At 47.2% G+C, this 21,914-nt stretch overlaps 1 protein-coding gene across 1 annotated transcript in view; it reads right to left on the bottom strand.

The window, feature by feature from the left end:
* LOC116937952 (NACHT, LRR and PYD domains-containing protein 3-like) overlaps positions 1-19,910 on the bottom strand; it is a 77,000-nt gene extending 57,090 nt beyond the window's left edge. Inside the window, exons 1-3 of the mRNA XM_076059138.1 lie at positions 19,836-19,910; positions 17,059-17,151; positions 10,566-10,671 (exon numbers count right to left, since the gene is read on the bottom strand). The gene's annotated coding sequence lies outside the window, so the exon portion shown is untranslated. The remainder of the gene's footprint in view (positions 1-10,565; positions 10,672-17,058; positions 17,152-19,835) is intronic.
* Positions 19,911-21,914: the final 2,004 nt, after the last annotated feature.

Raw genomic sequence — 21,914 nt, 5'->3', positions numbered from 1 at the left:
TTCAATAACGCAATGGAAAAAGCTGGCAAGTTGTATGGTCATGGCGGCCGCGGGATCCTCGATGGTACCTGGCTCCATTCAGGACATTGATGTTCACGTCTTAGTGGATACAAGGGCTTCCGCTACAATAATTTCTGATGTAATTTCAGCTTTTGTCCATTCCTATTTCACGAGTTCGACCAGCCTTTGACGCTTGCGTTGCTGCTAATGGGGGTAGCATGGGCATTATCGGCCAGGTGGATGCCCACATCGCAATTGGTAATGTTGCTGCGTCAGGGCCGGTCTTGATTTCGAGGTCTTTAGCTGTGCCCTGCTTGTTAGGCACTGATTTTCATGGGAGGATGCCTGTTAAAATTATCGTGGATCAGGTGTGTCTGGAAATGCCCTCCGGTCCAAGCTGTTTTTTCTACCATCTCCGCTCTCACGTTCATCACTGTGCGCTGTCGTGCAGGCGCTAGCGGACATTATGCTTATAATTCCGCCGGGTTCCCAGATGCTGGTGCCATTGCGTTATCGGAAATGGATCCGTTGCGATGATGCGGCGGCTGGGGTCCTTCTGACCCCATCTAATACTGCGACCCAGAGTCTGACACTTGTTGGTGCTCAGACAATAGTTCGTTCTGGACAGGCCCCGTTTTTACAAGTTCTGAATGGGGTTCTGGATGAGGTTGCCGTTCCTGCCAATACGGTGCTGGCTCATGCCACCACCACCTTTACGGACCACGACGAGGGTGCGTCGCGCTGATTGGTTGGGGCGACTCGTTCCGCATCCGTTTCAGATGATCGATGGATCGCGGAGTTACGTCGAGAGAATATGTCATTGTCTTCCGACCAACGCAGGGAGTTGGGTGCTCTTCTGTGCAAATTTACTGACGTTTTCAGTAAAGACGATTTTGATTTGGGACGTATGTCCCTTTTGTCCCACCACATTTACATGGGTGAGGACATCCCTTTTCGTCAGAACTCACATCGGTTGAGCCCTGGGGAGAAGGAACACGTGCAGCGCGCTGTGAATGATATGCTGGCCGCTGATAAAATTTCCCCATCTAACAGCCCTTGGGGCGCGACAGTCGTACTTAAGAAAAAGGACAGGAATCTCAGATTTTGCGTGGACTTCCGAAAACTGAATAAAGTTTCAGTGGCCGACACGTATCCGATCCCGCGCATGGATGACTCCCTGGATGTATTGTCCCAAGCGCGGTATTTCTCGACTCTCAATTTGTCTTCCGGGTTTTGGCAATTGCCCCTGGATGACTCATTGAAACCGAAAACCACGTTCCGCACGCCTCAGGGACTCTTTCAATTAAATTGCCTTCCGGTAGGGTTGAATGTAGCTCCTGCTACGTTCCAACGCTTGATGGAGCTCGTCTTAGCTGGCTTGCAGTGGGAAACTTGTCTCATTTATCTGGATGATGTAATTGTGCTTAGTCGCACGTTCGATGAACAACTTCGACGCCTGCGCGCCGTTTTTGAGAGGATGCACTCCGCTAACCTCAAATTAAAACTAAAAAAGTAATCTATTGCAAAATTCGGTGCGCTACTTGGGTCACGTAGTTCGCTCCGATGGTATTCCATGGATCCGGCAAAGACTGCCTGTGTTCGCGATTGGCTGACTCCAACATGCGTGGGGGATGTACGCAGCTTCATCGGATTCATGTCATATTACCGTCAGTTTGTGCCAAATTTCACTATGGTCACTAAACCCCTGCACGCGCTGACTGCAAAAAATCTGAGATTTAAATGGGGTCCGGAGGAGGAAGCGGCATTCATGGCCCTTCGCAGTCGCTTATCCGATGCACCCATGCTCGAATATCCAAATTTTTCCTTGCCGTTTAAATTAGATACTGATGCCAGCAACACGGGTATCAGCGCTGTGTTATCACAATCAAAAAACCGTGTGGAGAAAGTAGTCGCTTATGGCAGTCGTGTCTCCAGCGGAAAGCCACTACTGCGTAGCGAGAAGATAACTTTTGGCCATTGTTTACTGTGTGCGTCAGTATAGGCCTTACCTTTACGGCAGGAAATTCATTGTCCGCACTGACCATGCAGCTCTCCAGTACTCCTTGAAGATTGAGCAGCCGGCCGGCCAATTGTCTCATTGGCTGGAAATTTTACGAGAATTTTCCTTAGGTCATTTATCACAAAGGTTTCCATCATTGCAACACGGATGCGCTATCACGATTGCCACGTGCTTCCCGTTGCGCATGTTCTTCTGGAACAAGTCGTTGTACGCCGGTCACTTCACCTCCATGAACTGTCATATCTGCGGTGGATGATTCTACGATACACGCTACTCATGTGCCGGCTGCCAGCGTCCTGAAGCTCTCGCGTTCCGTGTGGGTGCGCGAGCAGCTGATGCATGATTCCTTAGCTACTTTTCGGCGTCGAGCAGAACACACACGACTTTTCTGCGTTGGATGACAGTGGTCGATTGGCTTTTCATGATGGCCTTTTGATGTGGAAGGAGGATATGGCAGATGGATTGCGAATTGTAGTCCCTGTTGCTCTCCGTGATGGGTTGGTTCATGTGTCGCATAGTGAAAAATTGTTGCACCTCGGTGTTCAAAAAACCTTGCTAACGCTGCAACGAGATTACTTTTGGCCCGGCATGATGGCCGATGTCTCCAAACTTTGTTCCTGCCCTGATTGCGCTCGGCGGAAACCGCCGTAGCAGAGGTGTTTTCCGCCATTGCAATCCATTTCGGTCAAGCGCATCAACGAGTCTGGGGCCCATTCCCAATCACTCCCAGAGGTAACAAATATCTTTTGGTAGTGTGGAATATTTTTCTCGGTAGCCAATACCATGGCCCTTGCCTGAACAATCGGCGTCCTCCATCACTGATGCGTTTTTGAAGGTGTACGTTATGGACAAAGGTGCTCCAGAACAATTACTTATGGACCAAGGTCGCAATTTATTTTATAAATTGCTCCGTGACGTCTGTGATGCGTTGGGCACTAAAAAAATCAGGACGTCGCCATACCATCCTCAGATCGACGGGATGGTCGAGCGGATTAACCGTACTCTGACCGCCATGCTTTGCCACACTGTCAATTAAAAACAGACCGATTGTGACTTACACGCACCGAGCGTGCTCGCCGCATATAGAATGGCCCCGTATGCTTCCATGGGATTGTCACTATTTTTCCTCATGTACAGAAGGGAAAACATGCCACCTATTGATACCAATTAGGCACGACTGTTGGGGGCGCTAAACGGACCCTACCTGACCATGTGCAGGACTCTCTGCACCAGATTTCTGAAGCACGGGAGGCGGCTAAGGTTAACACTACTAAAACGCAGGCTCGCAACGAGGATTGTGCACGCAGGTCCAGCCGCGACATGCCGTGGTCCGTCGGCGACCGGGCCTGTCTTCATTGCCCTTAGGTGCCTGTTGGCACCTCTCCCAAACTACACAGTTCGTGGCACTGTCCTGTTCAAGTGGTTGAGGTTAGGCATCCACAGTGCGTGCGCATTCATGCAGGTCGCCGTCGTTGGTTAATCCACCTGTCTCGGTTGAAACCGTCCATCCCTCCGCGTGTTGCTTGCTTCGTCATCTCCAAAAATTGGCCTGCCGGGGTTTGATGAGTCCGACGAGCCAGAGCAGTTGCAGATTGATCCCCCGAGGGATTGTTTTACCGCCCACAGCACATGAACCCTTGACTGCTGCTAAGGACGACAACCCCGCCTTATCCAGCCCGCAGCAGCAGACTCTACCACGATTCCGCCGACTGCCCTGCCTCCTGCCGAGCCAACCCATGCAGGGCCGTTCTATGATGCCCCGATGTCGTTAACGTTCCACATGTGCCCCCTGCCTGTGTTGGGGATTCGGCTTACTTCCTTGTTCTTGCGTTCATTGTCGTTCATGTTCTCTTCTTTGTTATGTATGCTCCAAAGCTCGTTGCCACCAGGATTGTGTTGCTCCTGCCATTACGTATTCAGGTTGATTCCTAGCCGAGACGGCTAGTCTTTTCATCATGGGGGGGGGGGGGTGATGTAGTAAGAGAGCGCCATCTAGGGGACGACGAGGGGTATCTGCCTAAGCCATCATTGGGAAATTAATACCCAATCGGGAGTGTGGGATTCATCTGGGCCAAAGGTGACGGGCGGAGCTAGAGGTTACGTGCGAGAACAGTCTAGAGGGTTCCACGAGGGGGCTTGCTCCGCCAGGAGAATATAAGGACAGGCAGTCAGAGGACTCTTGGTCAGTGTGGGAAGCCTGGAGTCTGGACTGCGTCATTGCCAACCTCTACTCGCCACCGGCCACGTGGCGGCTCTTCCAGCGAAACCGCCTCTCCTCCCAGCACGCCGTCAGCCAGCGGCGGATACGGAGCAAGAAGGAGACGCGCTGCGGCGGTGGGACAGAGAGGGTGTGCGTCACGGCAAAGAGAGAGTGAAACCATCCAAAGAGAGAGAGCAGAGCTGTGCAGCCATACAATAAAGAGAGACTCCAGTTAACAGTGTCATGGAAGTGCTTTATTACACTTACATTCATACATAGAGAACAGACAGTGATGGGTACAAGAGAAGCAGGTGGATGGCAAGAGAGACAGGCTCAGATAATTGTACCAGGAGGGAATAAGGGGCCTCCTAATGAGTCATGGTTGAATAAGGTATTAACACATTTTTCAGAAGTCACTTGGCCACTAAAGATAGCTCAACGAAGTGGCTTACCATGTGGAAATTTATAGCAGAGAAATAATCTAAGTAATTTCAATGCACGTTTCTAAATGTGGAGGGAAAATCCACACGACCATGGGGATAACTTCAAATTTCATCAGGGTCGGGAATTAACATCTCGCCACCACGGCGACCTATGATAGGGGGTGGCAGGCAGAAGTGAGACCAGTGAGGATTTTCAAGATGGCGAGGGTGATCTTGTATTTGATTCACAAATGAATTGGGAGCCAGTGGAGGGGTCATAAACAAGACCGTAGCTTTACCAACAAAACAGGCAAAACAGAACAAATCGAGAACTGTGCTATGAAAGACAAGACTCTCAGTTGCTGGGCACACTTGATAAAAAGCGACTTTAATTGCATTTAACCATTTACAACGAGATAAGTTCCACTCCAGTATATGGTCATTATAAGCTCAGGCTTCTACGTGGGAATGAGTCTCATAGGTAACACCATGTAGTGAAGGGAACAGTGGGGGTTTATCACTCCCTCAAGTGACTGACTGGGCATGAGCAACAGACTTCAGACCCTATTGACAATGTCTGTAAATATGGAGGTAGGAGCCAATCGAGTCAAAAACAAAAACCGTGACTTTTAAATCGACACTTTCTGTAAAAATACGATTGACCATCTAATACAGTGATGCAAAGACCAGTAAAGTGACCAAGGCCACCAGGTACTGTACCAGTATGCCGCGTCAGATTAACATAGGGCGCCGTGGTGGCGAGATGTTATCTCCATTTCCTGGTATGCAGGAGGATGTGGGTTAAATCCCATCCCTGACGCCTGCATATCTGGAGTTTGCAAGTTCTTCCTGTGGTCGCGTGAATTTTTTCTAGGTCCTCCGGGTTTTCCCTTCACATTCAGAAGCATGTGTTTTGATTATTTGGCCGTTTACAAATTTCCACATGACAAGCCACTTCGTTCAGTTATAATTTGTGGACAGGTCGCTTCTGAAAATGCGAATAGCTCAGTGGATTTTACCTGGTAAATAAAATCGTTTTGTTTGTTTTGAACCTCACGTGACAAACGCCAAATCCAACCAACACGCCCAGTGCAGAGACGCATTGAAAAAAAGCATAATGCATCAGAATGAAGCAGGAGACATCTCGCCAAGTCATATATGCATCAGAGACAACTAAAGAAAAAGTCAAATCCACAACCAGACCTGGATATGATAACAAAGTAATGCCCTGCTGGATATTGGGCACCCTAAGCCCTGTCGGTCGTGTTTTTTTGCTTTATCATACTTCACCACGCTGGCGAGTGCAGGTTGGTGAAGCGAGGGGGCCAAGACTGATTCATTTGTCACTCGCCTCTGATTTTAGTCCAAGGGTTCGTAGTGCAGTGCGCAAAGCACTGTGCAATTGTTCCACCCCAGATGCCATGGGCATCTTTGCGCATGAGACATTCAATCTCAATATAATTTTCTGAACTAAAAAAATGCAAGTGCATTTAAGGAAATCAGAGAAATGTAAAACTTCCAAGACACGGTGGGCAGGTGTGAGACACAATGGAATAAAATTATGAATCACGACTGAACATACACACCAAGCACACCATGGTGGTGCTCGCTTCATCCACCCAGCTTGAGTGTGATTCCTTTCCAGCACCTAACTCGTGGCTCGCTATGGAAATCGCTGCGTCGGTGTCCGCTCGTGCAGCTCCACGTTGCCTACAGCAGACGTGCGCTCCCTACAGAGGATCCACGGTCGCGCGTCTTCTATGCCTACAGCAAGAACAGCCGCCATTCGCCACGAAGTGGCGGTGACGTCACCACGACGCTTGTGCCAGGCTAGGTGCAAGTTAAGGCCACATTAAGTGTCGAACGCCCGCCGCCAGGAGGTCACGGGGCAGACCCAGGTGCCACGGGTCGACTGACCGAGATGACTGAGATGAGTGGCCGATGCACCACCTTTGCCCCCTACTGTGCCAACTAGCGTCGCGTCTCTACCCTTCGTTGTTGCTGGAGGATTGCCTCCAATTACCTAGGAGCAGCGTCCTTCACGTGCCTCCTCCGTACTTACAGCACGAGCTCCAACACAATCAACCCCCATGTAGCTCCACAGACTGGTGGGCAAGTGCTCCCATTGATCCCCTATGAAGGTCGGCATAGTACACGAGGGGGTAGGTGGTCAAAACAAGGCCAGATCGCCTTTGTGTGCGCTGTTTACACACCGCCCCAGGTACTCATTTGAGTTACACGCACACTGACCTCCCTACACACACACGTGCTACGCCATCTTACACACACAGAGACATTCATACACAAATACAACATCCCCCGTGTAGCATACACAGGCGGTTTATAGTCTGGACCACCTACCCACCGTCCCCCACGCACCACAAACTCCCCACACTCACCCACGCTGTGAAGTGTCACACCACCTACCGTCCCCCACGCACCACAAACTCCCCACACTCACCCACGCTGTGCAGTGTCACACCACCCACCGTCCCCATACTCTCTGGTTCTATTGGGTAAAGTCACGTAGGTAAAAAATAAAATAACAAAAATCACAACGTTTCAGCCACAACACAAGCGGACTTCATCAGGTGAAGGGACGAGACTGTCTGGAGGACAGCGCTGGAGTGAAAAAAGCCACGCTCAGATCACGACCTTTAAGCTGTGTGAGAAGAAACAAAGCGCCTTGACAAAGGAATTATAATATAATTTAGCATTGAAATGGCTGAGTGATTAGCTCGTGACTGGTCACAGAAATGGCCGCGATCACAAGGTAATGCCCATCGCTTTCACACTCACTTCTGCTGCTGTATCTTCTCCGAATTCTAAACAGATTCTGCTTAAGGCCAACCTATCTTTAATCTCAGAGAGGATAAGGCTACTCCGATTTGAACTCGATACTTTAGACAGGACTCTCCTACAAGCTCATTTAATGTTAACACAAAAAATATCACCTTCTGATTGGAATCACGTAGACAACATGACTGCTTCTTCTGCTGAGTCACTGTCAGTCAAATGTAACGATAACCTGATTTCTAAATTCAACCACCTATCAAAGACGAACCCAGTTCCACATATAACAAAACTAGATGTTAACAAAATCGTCATTAATCAGAGTAGCACCCCGATTTTGGACAATCTGAAAACAGTACTGACTAGGGGACTAAATTTTGCTGTCACCCCAAAACACATACCAGTAGATGATATCATCTCTCAGGTCGATGTAGCCCTCAAAGGCGTAGGACACATCCAAGCAGACGTTGCGAGAGCTGAAATAGACACTATTCTTAAGAATGCTAAGAAACCCATTAGTAACATCAGCAAAAATGAACGCTCTGAACTCGCGAATTTAAAAAAAACAGAAGTGATATAGTCATCCTCTCAGCCGATAAAGGCAACGCTACTGTTATTATGGATAAAGATTCATACAACAACAAAATCCAGAATCTGCTCAACGATGGAAGTTACTTAAACATAAAAAAAAATGACCCTACTAATAGCCTAGCGATAAAAACCAACAAGATCATCACAAGTTCGACCTCCCTAATCGACCCAACTAAACGTCCCTCCCTAAAACCTTCTGCTGCAAGACCCCATAGATTCTATGGTCTTCCCAAGATTCATAAAGAAGGCACCCCACTACGACCCATCGTATCCACGATCAACTCCCCTACCTATAGACTAGCCCGTTTTCTGTCAGATACCTTGCTGCCTTTCACTGGAAAGACCGCCTCAGCAGTGCTTAACTCAGCCCAATTGGTCTCTATGGTCAAATACGTACTGTCCCCTGACGATATCCTTGTCAGCTTCGATGTCTCTTTGTTCACCAAGGTCCCAGTACCTAATACCATTGAAATAATTGAAAATTTGGTCCAACATGGACTAGACCCCGACACACCTGCACTGGTTAGGCACTGCCTCAACAACACCTACTTTACTTGGAATAGCTCCTTCTACAATCAAAATGAGGGTACCCCCATGGGATCCCCCTTATCACCAGTGATAGCCAATATTTTCATGGAGAAATTTGAATCAGACGCCATCCAGACTTCCACCCTCAGACCTTCCCTGTGGAAGAGATATGTGGATGACACTTTCATCATTTGGCCACATGGCCTCCCAGCTCTGAACCTTTTCCGACACCACATAAATTCTAGACATCCCGCCATCAAATTCACCATGGAAGTGGAGAAAGATGGCAAGCTACCATTCTTAGATGTTCTGTTTGAGAGGAGACCTGATGGCTCATTGGGGCATTCTGTCTACAGGAAACCCACCCACACAGATTCCTACTTGAAACCTGATTCCCACCACCACCCAGCCCAAAAGAATTCTCTCATCAAAACTTTATACCATAGGGCTCATTGCATTTCGGACCAACACCACCTAACCAGTGACTTAAAACATGTACACCTGGCCCTCAAAAGGAATGGTTACTCTGATCATACCATCCGCCAAGCTGTTTCTCCCTCCATACAGAAACAACCACTTGATACTCCGGTCAAAACCATCACACTACCATATATAGCAGGCGTTACTAAAAAGATTTCCAAAATTCTAAACAAACACAAGATCCAGGTCCGGTTCAATACAGTACACAAAATTCGTGATCTGATCCCATCCGTTAAGGATGCCATTCCTGACTTATAGTACCCCGGGGTTTACAAATTGAGTTGTACCTGCGGTGATTGCTATATCGGGGAGACAAAGCGACATGTCTCTGACCGAATTCGCGAGCACAAATCAGATTTGAAACAGGGCAATACGAATTCTTCTGCCGTGGCTGATCACTGTTACAACGCTGTGGGTGATCACGATATAATTTTCTCTGATACCAAGGTTCTTTGCAAACCCACGGGTTTTTATCAGAGATTTGTTCACGAGGCAATTCAGATCTACAAACACAGACACAATTTCAACCGAGAAGATGGTTTCAAATTAAGCAACCATTGGAAAGATGTTCTAAATCGAACTAAACATTAAACTAATTTCAATGGTACAGTATATTTTTCAAGTAGTGGTACCCCAAACTTTCGCAGCTCTAATAAATTACCTTTCACACCATCAATAGGTAAACTCCCCCCCCCCCGCGCCAAACGGCAAGTCCACCGGCACGTACACCACCTCTTTTCTAAAATCGGCCAATCAAATGCTAATTGTTATGCTAATTTCTTTGTCAGGACACCTTGTTTGCTCGCACACAGCTTAAAGGTCTGCGGTCTGAGCGTGGTTGTGTTTCGCTAAATTATCCTGTTTGATTTGTACTAGGTGCCTCGGTGAATGTATATGCTTTGACTTTAACATAGCTATTTCTGTGACCAGTTACAAGCTAATCACTCAGCTATTTCAATGCTAAATTCTATCCTAATTCCTTTGTCAAGGGGTGCCTCTGCGGATGTGTATACTTTAACTTAGCTATTTCAATGCTAAATTCTATGCTAATTCCCTTGTCAAGGGGTGCCTTTGCGGATGTGTATGCTTTAACTTTAACATAGCCATTTCTGTGACCAGTCACAAGCTAATCACTCAGCCATTTCAATGCTAAATAATATGCTAATTCCTTTGTCAAGGCGCTTTGTTTCTTCTCACACAGCTTAAAGGTCATGATCTGAGCGTGGCTTTTTTCACTCCAGCACTGTCCTCCAGACAGTCTCGTCCGTTCACCTGATGAAAACCGCTTGTGTTGTGGCCGAAACGTCGTGATTTTTGTTATTTTATTTTTTGCCTACGTGACTTTACCCAATAGAACCAGAGAGTATGGATCCTTGCAGTCACGAAAGCTTTAAATCTAAAACTCCCCATACTCACCCACGCTGTGAAGTGTCACACCACCCACCATCCCCCGCGCACCACAAACTCTCCGCATTCACTCTGTCAAGTGTCACACCACCCGTCCCCCACGCACCAAACTCCCCACACTCACCCACGCTGTGAAGTGTTGAGTCGCCCGCTTGTCTTGCCCCTGACACGCGCACACGCGGCCCGGCTCCCCGTGTCGCCTCCTCTGCTGCTCTCTCAGCCTCAAGCCACTGACGCCAGCAGTGGCACCAAAAAGTTTCCTCCAGTAACAGCAGGAAGGAGAGGGGAGGGGTGGGTGGTGGAGGGGTTAGGGATTGTTAGGGGAGGGGTGGTCAGGGGAGGGGTGGGGGGATGGGTGGGTGGGCGAGGGAGGGTGGGTGGGTGATGAAGGGTGGGTGGGTGGTGAAGGGTGGGTAGGGGGGAAGGTGGCTGGTTCTTCATGTGTGGGGTTTCATTTGATGTTTTATTAATTTATTTTAAATTAAAAATTGTTTTGCTCACGGTAATAAAGTTGCTCAAGAGTGGAACATTTTGGGGCTGAAACGTAGCTCAGCTTTTAACATGGGAGTTAATGGGGTTATGATGAGTGTTCGACGAGTTTTTGATTATCAAGCATTTTCAACCGAACGTATCTCATTCGTTAAGTGAGACATGCCTGTGTTACATTGTACTGAGACAATGTTGGTTATTTTGATTGTGAGTTCCTCGCCAGGTGACTTGTCATTAGTCGGTGAGCTCACCTCACGATAACCACCAATGTGATCAGCTCATCTTTCACGCAACGTGTGTGATGCACTGATGCAGTCTATGACACCCATTATATATGTCTAGAGTGAAAGTTATTTGTTCCTAAAATAAGCATTGAGGTTGTGCTTATCTCCTGCTTACAGCCCTGTTCCGGTGGTGGTGGTGGTGGTGATAATTCCACGTTCCTATTTTTAAGAAAAGCGGTATTGATATCGTGTGGTGCTTTGTATGGCTGGGTAGACAGCGGCGGTGTAGCAATCATAGCTCAACGAGAATTTATAATTTTTCTGACCCCGGGCGACTTGCAAATGAGACTGACTTGACTTCACCTGACTGGAATTCCCCACAAAGTAGTGCTCACTTTATCGATCAATGAAGGATGATGGGATGAGTCAACCCCCACCAGGGTTTGAACTCAAAACATTCTGATTGCAAAGCCGCTTACTCTACTACTGAAATACCAGGAAAGTTAGGGAACATATAATGATTAGCATATTTAAAATCACTCTTAATATTAAATGTAATATCTGAGCCCCTTTGTCCCTCCACAAAATAGAACTCGTATCCGAGCTGATGTCGTCTGCATTATACCAACATGGCCACACCATAGTCCATGGCTTCCCTCTCACTGCTCCACTGGGAAATTCCCTCCCATCGTATTTGTCCTAAGTTCTTTGATAGATCATGGGTCAATGTCTTGAAACGTGTTGACTCTAATATATTACAACTTAAATCGTGCTCGTTGTTTTTTTTCGGTAAAGTCACGTATGTAGAAATACCATAAAATTATATTAAAATAAATCAATCACGACGTTTCGACCGCAACACAAGCGATCTTCATCAGGTGTAAAAAAACAAATCACGGAGGCAAATACAACAAGAAGATGAGAGACGAGAATTCAACAAACCTAAGAAAAAATATGTGATGCACAACCAGTCAGGTCAACAACACAGACACTTACCTGGTGGACCACGAATTTCAGAAGAGTGTTAGATTTCGTGTTCAACCTCTGGATTGAACATACCAGCATAGACAGAGTGAACAAATATGATGTACATGTCAGCAGAAATACATATACAGAGACACCAAGAGGCAAGGAGAGGAAAGACAACAGAGAAGCAAGGAAAAAGAAAAAGGGCCAGAAGGATGAACAGAAGCCTTAAATAAGAAGTAAAGGTGGGGGGAGGGGCCGGAGAGAGAGGGCACGGCAGCAGATTCGGGGGGAGGAGCAGGAGAAAGCAAGGGCTGCAACGCAGCAGAGGCGGGGGGGGGGAGGGGTAAGAGCAAGCAAGGGGTGCACTACGCTTAGGACAGAATTGTAAAGGTAACTTCCCCGTAGAAGTGTGTTAATAAAGAATTAAAGTTTTCGTGACTGCATAATTTACTCATTGTTTTTTTTCGGTAAAGTCACGTATGTAGAAATACCATAAAATTATATTAAAATAAATCAAATATTAAAATAAATTAAAAACCAATGAGTAATTTATGCAGTCACGAAAACTTTAATTCTTTATTAAATCGTGCTGTTTGTTGCTGGCCGCTTTGCATTATTGGCCTTTGTGCCTACACTCGGCAACAGCGATTGAAGACAAAATACTGATTTGGTTTTGGCTATGAAGTAGTCTCACTCCCCACTTTGTGAGTGTGTGTACTGTTAAACGTGTAGGTGTGTATGCGTCCTTGATGTGCATGGTTATAACCCCCCCCCCCCCCCTGCATGCACAACTCACGAATCCAGTGAAAAACCACTCCCCGTGTTACGGTTACATTTTTACCCCAAGTTACATCGCATGCATTGCTATTAAAATCTCCGTTTTTCACAATATAACCCTGGCGTTTAGTGAGCGTTACTGCGAGAGCTTCTATTAGTGGCTCTCGTGGAAATCTGTCCGGCAGGGGTTATGATTAACAACGCGAAAAGCATCACTCAGTGGTGTAAGTGCAAACTCGCACCACTCATTTACACACACCCAAACATTCACAAAAGACAAAGATAGCTTTGTACAGGATATTGGTGAAATTTCAGTTCGTGAGTATTTATGTATATATTGAACTTTTTTCGCACCGTACGGTAATTGGAGGTGCAGGGTAAGAACAAACTAAACACAAAAAGCAGTTCTAAAGAAATTAGAGTTCAATCTAGATTTAAAAGTGCATAGCTCCCAGTGGCTTCATGATATCGGACGGAAGAGCATTCCCGACGGCCGCAGAAGAGCATTTAAAAGCGCGCAATGCAGTGACCATCTTTGTTCTATGGTGAGTCAATAGCTGCTGCGATGGTGACTGGGGTTCGCGTGATAGTGTATGCTCCTTAACGAGATCAGCAAGGTATTGTGGTTCATTTGTGGCAAGCACTTTGTGTGTAATGAGTGCGACCTTATCATCGATTCGTTCGGCAACAGGAAGCCAATGTGACCTGGCAAGCACTGGACAGACATGGTCAGATCTTGCACTACCGGTCACGTAGAGAAGTGAGTATATACTCTTTGGTTTTATTCGGTAAAGTCACGTAGGTAAAACAAATTAAAATAAAATAAACAATTAAAACACGACGTTTCGGAGGCAACGCAAGCTTCCGTCTTCAGGTGGGATCAGTCACAGCCAAAATTGCTGCACCAAGTGGCGAGGCTCTGGGAACCTAGCGCTTAAATACAGGTTAAGGTGGGGGGGGGGGGTGTGGGAGGGGCCATGTAGGGGGACTTTAGTGGGGTGCGGAGCTGAGTTAATTCGTCTTTTGTTGTGTAGAGGGTGCGGGGGATGGGTCACTGTGTGTGTGCAATATAAACGGAAAGAGGCTCTGCCAGGCTGTACTGTAAGGGGAGGCAGTAGAAAAAAGGAAAATCGAAAAGTTCGGAAATAATGGTTAGTATACCACTGCTTAAAATTGCTGTTAGAAATAAGTTAGCGTTTGGTATGATTTAAAACGTCTCTTCAGTGGTTGCTTAATTTGAAACCATCCTCTCGGTTGAAGTAATGCCTGTGTTTGTATTTGTTGTGTAGAGGGTGCGGGGGATGGGTCGCTGTGTGTGTGCGGGGATGAGTTAATCCGTCTTTTGTTGTGTGGAGGGTGCGGGAGATGGGTCACTGTGTGTGTGCAATATAAACGGAAAGAGTATCGGCCAGGATGTGCTGTAAGGGAGCAGTAGAAAAAAGGAAAATAGAAAAGTTTGGAAAGAATGTTTGGTATACCACTGCTTGAAATTGCTGTTAGAAATTAGTTAGTGTTTGGTATGATTCAAAACGTCTTTCCAGTGGTTGCTTAATTTTAAACCGTCCTCTTGGTTGAAATTATGCCTGTGTTTGTATATCTGAATGGCTTTGTGGACACATCTTTGGTGATAACCTGTAGGTTTACAAAGAACCTTGGTATCGGAAAAGACAATCTCATGATCACCCATAGCGTTGTAACAGTGATCAGCCACAGCAGATGAATTCGTTCTGCCGTGTTTCAAATCTGATTTATGCTCGCGAATTCGGTCAGAGATATGTCGTTTCGTCTCCCCGATATAACAATCACCACAGGTACAGCTCAATTTGTAAACTCCGGGGTACTGTAAGTCAGGGATGACATCCTTTACGGATGGGATCAGATCACGTATTTTGTGTACTGTATTGAACCGGACTTGGATCTTATGTTTGTTTAGAATTTTGGAATTCTTTTTAGTAACGCCTGCTATGTAAGGTAGTGTGATGGTTTTGATCGGAGTATCAGGTGGTTGTTTCTGTATGGTAGGAGAAACAGCTTGGCGGATGGTACGGTCAGAGTATCCGTTCCTCCTAAGGGCCAGCCGTACCAATTTTAATTCACTGGTCAAGTGGTGTTGGTCTGAAATGCAATGAGCCCTATGGTGTAACGTTTTGATGAGAGGATGTCAACCCTGACTTACAGTACCCCGGAGTTTACAAATTTAGCTGTACCTGTGGTGATTGTTATTGTTGACGAAACGACATATCTCTGACCGAATTCGTGAGCATAAATCAGATTTGAAACACGGCAGAACGAATTCATCTGCTGTGGCTGATAACTGTTACAACGCTATGGGTGATCATGAGATTGTCTTTTCCGATACCAAGGTTCTTTGTAAACCTACAGGTTATCACCAAAGATTTGTCCACGAAGCCATTCAGATATACAAACACAGGAATAATTTCAACCGAGAGGATGGTTTAAAATTAAACAACCACTGGAAAGACGTTTTGAATCATACCAAACGCTAACTAATTTCTAACAGCAATTTCAAGCAGTGGTATACCAAACATATTCTTTCCGAACTTTTCTATTTTCCTTTTTTCTACTGCTCCCTTACAGCACATCCTGGCCGATACTCTTTCCGTTTATAGTGCACACACAGTGACCCATCTCCCACACCCTCCACACAACAAAAGACGGATTAACTCAGTCCTGCACACACACAGTCACCCATCCCCCGCACCCTCTACACAACAAATACAAACACAGGCATTACTTCAACTGAGAGGATGGTTTCAAATTAAGCAACCACTGAAGAAACGTTTTAAATCATACCAAACGCTAACTAATTACTAAAAGCAATTTCAAGCAGTGGTATACTAAACATATTATTTCCAAACTTTTCGATTTTCATTTTATCTACTGCCTCCCCTTACAGCACAGCCTGGCAGAGCCTCTTTCTGTTTATATTGCACACACACAGTGACCCATCCCCCGAACCCTCTACACAACAAAAGACGGATTAACTGAGCTCCGCACCCCACTAAAGTCCCCCTACATGGCCCCTCCCACACCCCCCCCCCCTACCTTAACCTGTATTTAAGCGCTAGGTTCCCAGAGCCTCGCCACTTGGTGCAGCGATTTTGGCTGTGACTGGTCCCAACTAAAGACAGAAGCTTGCGTTGCCTCTGAAACGTCGTGTTTTAATTGTTTATTTTCTTTAAATTTGTTTTACCTACGTAAAGATCCTGCAACACAAGATCGCTTGTGTTGCGGTAGAAACGTCGTGATTGATTTATTTTAATATAATTTTATGGTATTTCTACATACGTGACTTTACTGAAAAAAACAATGAGTAATCTATGCAGTCACGAAAGCTTTAATTCTTTATTAACACACTTCTACGGGGAAGTTACCTTTACAATTCTGTACTAAACTAATTGCGCCCCCTTACATTTTCCTGCCCCTCCCTCTTCTGCTGCTGCCGTGCCCCTTGCTTTCTTCGGCCCCTCCCCCCACCTCTACTACTTATTTTAAGCCTCTGTTCATCCCTCCGGCCCCTTTTTTCTTGCTTCTCTGTCCGTCTTTCCTCTTCTTACCTCTTGTGTCCCTGTATATGTATTTCTGCTATCTTATACCTCGTATTTGTTCACTCTGTATATGCTGGTATGTTCAACCCAGAGGATGAACACGAAATTTAGCACTCTTCTGAAATTCGTGGTCTGCCAGGCAAGTGTCTGTGTCGTTGGCCGACTGCTTTTGCATCACGTAAATTTTTCTTAGGTTTTTTGAATTCTCGTCTCTCATCTTCTTGTTGTATTTACCTCCGTGCAGTTTAACGCTCTCTATGTGTTGCGCTGATGTCACCCTATGTGCCATCTGTTTTTACACCTGATGAAGAGCGCTTGTGTTGCGGTCGAAACGTCGTGCTTGATTTATTTTAATATAATTTTATGGTATTTCTACATACGTGACTTTACCGATAAAAACAATGAGTTAATCAATGGTTCTCTGTGTGAGTGAGTCTATGTGTCTCCATGTGAGTGAGCCTATGGCTCTGTGTCAGTGAGACTTTGGCTCTCTGTGTGAGTGTGCTCTGTGAGTGAGTATATGGCTCTCTGTGGGAGTAAGTGGGTCTCTAAGGCCACCCCCATCTTGCTCCCTGCCCAGTGCGTCCACCTGGTTGAGCTGCAGAAGTCTATTGTCCACCGCTCCAGACCGCACAGATATCCGACGTCCACCTCCAGCACAGACACCGGCAGATTCTTAAACCTGGTGGTGGAAGTAAGGACACGGGAGGGGTAATAGTCAACCACCATTACCACCATTACAACCACCAAAATCACCGCTATCGTTAACACCACCATCAATATCACCACCTCCACCACAACGATCACAATCACAATTACAATCACAATACTCTTTGGTTATTTCGGTAAAGTCACGTAGGTAGAAAAAATAATAGATCACGACGTTTCGATCGCAACACAAGCAACCATCATCAGGTGAAAAAATATAGCGAGAAAGCTGCTGAAACTCGAAGTTATATTGGCTTGAGATAAGCTCAGCCCAAGGGTAAGTGGGCGGGGCTAGAGGTAGAATTTGCATGTAAATACAACGCCACATCGTGGAAAAGGAAAGAGAGACACAGACACCGAGAGATCCACACACAGAGAGAGGCACACACAAAGAGACACACGAGAGACGCATATAGAGAAAAACACACCGGCAGAGAGAGACACCCACACAGACAGATGCAGAGAGAGATAGACACAGAGAGAATTACATAATTGCCCATGAATTACTATGGTGTGACAATGCCAATTACCAATGTCAAAGGGAACATCAATGAATGGTAAATGTGGGGTAATATCCCCAGAAGAGCATGTAGACTACATAAAAAAATAAAATAATCAGGCAATATAATATCACATATGGGTTCATTTTAAAGTTTAATTATGACAAATAATATTGAAATAATTGTGCTCCATAGATTATCTTAATGGTCAAGTTACATAAACATCACGGAATCACTTAAGCTGACCATTTAAAAAGACATTAATTCCAAGATGTTGAGCAAAGGAAATTGTTTGGAAGTTCATCTCACACCAAGTACATGTAACTATAAATCTAAATCTGCATAGTTCTCAATCAGCAAAGTCGCAAACATGTTTTACCACAAGCAAGGAGTTCGGTGTAAAGCTGTTAAGCAAATTAACCACTGCACACGGTTGTAAAGCTCTCTGCCTCAAAGACAGCACTCTACCAAGTGTCACGACGCAGCTGCACACGCCGCATGACAATAGGCGGAGTGAGTGAATCTAAGTAGACACTGACCCTGTCAAAGGGGATCCCATGTCTAGAGTATTTGTGGCTGGTGCTACACATTTCTATGTGATTAGCCATTTAGCTGATCTATCATTTGTGGAAAGGTCGCTTCTGAAAAACAGCCACATAGCTCAGTGGGTCTCACCTGGTAAAATAAAAATAGTTTATAGAGTTCGTTCTGCCTCAACGCGTGTTTTCATAACGCCATTTGGATATGGCACGATGGATGTATTAGGGAACACGTTTTATAACGCGGATGCTAAGTGGATATAACGCGATTGAGTTAACAGAACCACGTCGCGCGAGTAGGAATGTGCGGTTGTACGGCTGCCTGGGCACAGCGTCACACGAGGCATTGGGATGCTGCTGGATGCTTCCTGATGCCCCCCACGCACCTCGGTCTTTGTTCAGCCGACACACGCATCTCACGCTGTTATCACGGACTGTGCTTTACCCTGTATTAGTCATTGTAACGAGGGAGTTTACACAACGCGGTGTTCTTCAGCAACGCAACTACCGCGTTATAGAACACTGCAGTAAATATTGTCGCGGTGTGGAAGGAGCAATGAACGTCATCTTGTGGCATGGAAAGGCATCGCAGCCCTAGCGAGCAGCCAGAGACAAAGCCTGCACGCACGGCAAAGTTGTGATTGACCCGGGGACTATTAGCAAGTGACACGTATGGACTAATGGTTACTCTAAATGACGATGTTGACGTTGGTTAACGTGCTACAAATATGCTAAACGCACATCACATTAGCTCTGACAAATAGCGGACTTTTTAAAGTTATCGTTTACAATGGTTAATTTGTATATCATGCCAAGTGAGTAATTTGCGTGTGGACCCTGACAGCGGCACTCAATGTCCAACTCTTGCGAATGCTCTCAGGGGATCTTTACCGTGCGCTGCGTTCACTCACTCAGCCCCAATCTCCCTGTCGTGAACTCACCACTCACCCACTCACTCACCTCACCCTTCATCTCACTCACCCTCCTCACCTATTAATTCTCCTCATTAACTCACTCACCCTGCAATCCCCCCCCCCCCCTCCATCAACCGGCACTCACCGCCTGTCCGTGACCACCTCTCCCGTGCCTACAACCACAAACACCACCACCACCTCTCCCGTGCCTACAACCACAAACACCACCACCACCTCTCCCGTGCCTACAACCACGAACACCACCACCACCTCTCCCGTGCCTACAACCACAAACACCACCACCACCTCTCCCGTGCCTACAACCACAAACACCACCACCACCTCTCCCGTGCCTACAACCACAAACACCACCACCACCTCTCCCGTGCCTACAACCACAAACACCACCACCACCTCTCCCGTGCCTACAACCACAAACACCACCACCACCTCTCCCGTGCCTACAACCACAAACACCGCCACCACCTCTCCCGTGCCTACAACCACAAACACCACCACCACCTCTCCCGTGCCTACAACCACAAACACCACCACCACCTCTCCCGTGCCTACAACCACAAACACCACCACCACCTCTCCAGTGCCTACAAACACAAACACCACCACCACCTCTCCCGTGCCTACAACCACAAACACCACCACCACCTCTCCCGTGCCTACAACCACAAACACCACCACCACCACCTGCTGCTGTCGCGGTCTCCGCGTGGCGCCGCGGGCCCAGGGGGAGGCCTCGCGGCCCAAGAGCGGCGCCATGGCTCCCCCCCTCCCGCTCCTGGCCCCTCCCCCTCGTCCCTCCTGGCCCCTCCCCCTCGTCCCTCCTGGCCCCTCCCCCTCGTCTCTCCTGGCCCCTCCCCCTCGTTCCTCCTGGCCCCTCCCCCTCGTTCCTCCTGGCCCCTCCCCCTCGTCCCTGCTGGCCCCTCCCCCTAGTCCCTCCTCCTCCCGCTCGCGACGTGGAGTGATCTCGCCCCCCCACCGCCCATTGCAAGAATGGCGGGAAGCGGTCGCGGGGCCGACCGTGCGCCGCCTCTCGCGTGATTGGCTCGCTTCGCGTCACGTGGGGCAGGCGGAAGAAAAGTATGGGGGAGGAGCTGCGCGGTTAGGGGCGGGGCCGTGGAGTCACGTGGTTGGCAATGATTGACAATAAGTGGGCAGGGATGACTGTTACGTCAAGGTGTACGTCACATCCGGTAATGACGTTAATATAAATAACACGCCCCTTCGTGACGTGCATCACACTGGCCTCTGTCCCGCGTGCCGTCAACACGAGCTGAGCATGGCGCTGCTGATCGTAGGCGTTCTGCTCTTGGCCCTGCTTGGGATGGGGATCTTCATTTATCTTTGTTTTACGCTTTCCATCTCAGACTTTCACCGCGAGACCACGACGCTGCAAAGGGAGATGATGGGCCAGCAGAATGTGGAGCTCTGTCAGAAGAACAAGACGCCCCATCTGAAGCTACAGCAGCAGCAGGAGGAGTTGATGGATAACCGAGAGACTCTCCAGAGAGAGAACAGGGGCCTGGTTCAACAGCTTAAAGAGCACCAGTTGGAGCTGGAGTCCACGAGTGTGCCTTGCTACGAGCGTGCGTCTCTCCGTGCGGATTTTCTCCGAGACTGCAATGCAGCACAGCGGCAAATGTCGCTGCGCTGTAAAAAGGAAGGTCTCCGTAGGTCGCTGCGCATCCACCTGAGGGAGTTGAACTTCCTGAATCCACAGAGAGGGCAGAAGCAGTTTAGGCTGCGCGGGAAGCTGGCGCGTCACGAGGAAAAGTGGCACGGCGAAGAGAAGATGCGCAAAGAGTGCCGGCATCTCAGTAGACAGCTGAAAGAGCTGAAATGCGCCAATTCTCAAATTTACAAAGATGCCACCACCACCAACGCCACTGCCACCGCCGCTGCCACAGCTGCCACCACCGCCACCAAGCTCAAGAAATGAAGAGATGTATTAATTGGGTCCGAAAATGGCTGAAACGCAAGTCGACCATTTAAAAACATTGGGGCAATTTTGAAAATGACACCGCCCCAATTAAAACATTATTCACAAAGACAAACGTTCCCCGTATAGAATCAAGAGACTATTGGGGCAAGTGCTATTAGCAAGGAGCAGCACCTAAGAAGGCCTCCACAATACAATCACAAGCACAAACACAAAGGTCCCCCATGTAGCCTCAACACACTGTTGGGGAAAGTGTTGTACAATATATATTTATCTATGTTTAACTTATTTTGCATCACATGTAGTCAACCATACCAATGGGAGGTGTTGTTAATGAATAGTACAACTTTTGGATTCCATTACAGAGAATCGTTAGTAAGTCGAACAGTTCATAAGTCTGAATAAAATAGTGTACTGTATTTAAATTCACATACTGGAAGTGTTGTAAAATGTATTACGGTTTAACAAAAAATTGGAAGCATTGTTAAAGTCATAACACGGAATATTATACATTTGCAAATAATACTGTAATAAATACTGTATGGTAAACAAAAAATAAAGTTACGTAAATAGAAAAAAAAATGTTTTTATTGTCACTTACCTTGAGTCTGGATGTGGGCCCGTTTGTCGGGAGGGGGCATAATGAGTCCCCATAACTGCACACGGGGGGGTTGGGGGTGAACGCCCGCAAGCACACAAACACACAACAGCGACAGTCATCCCCCGAATAGCCTAACCAGAATGTTGGGGCAAGTGCTGTTAGCCAGCAGCGCCTATGAAGGCTGGAATGTCGCACGAGGGGGTGCGTGGACAGCACCACGCCCGGC

Source organism: Petromyzon marinus (assembly GCF_048934315.1).
Source record: "Petromyzon marinus isolate PM22_M1 ecotype Great Lakes invasive population chromosome 84 unlocalized genomic scaffold, UKy_Petmar_22M1.pri1.0 chr84_unloc.3, whole genome shotgun sequence".
In the NCBI taxonomy this organism is placed as follows: Eukaryota; Metazoa; Chordata; class Hyperoartia; order Petromyzontiformes; family Petromyzontidae; genus Petromyzon; species Petromyzon marinus.
Note: the sequence above shows the minus strand (reverse complement) of the source record. Positions and strands in the feature narration are given on the sequence as shown.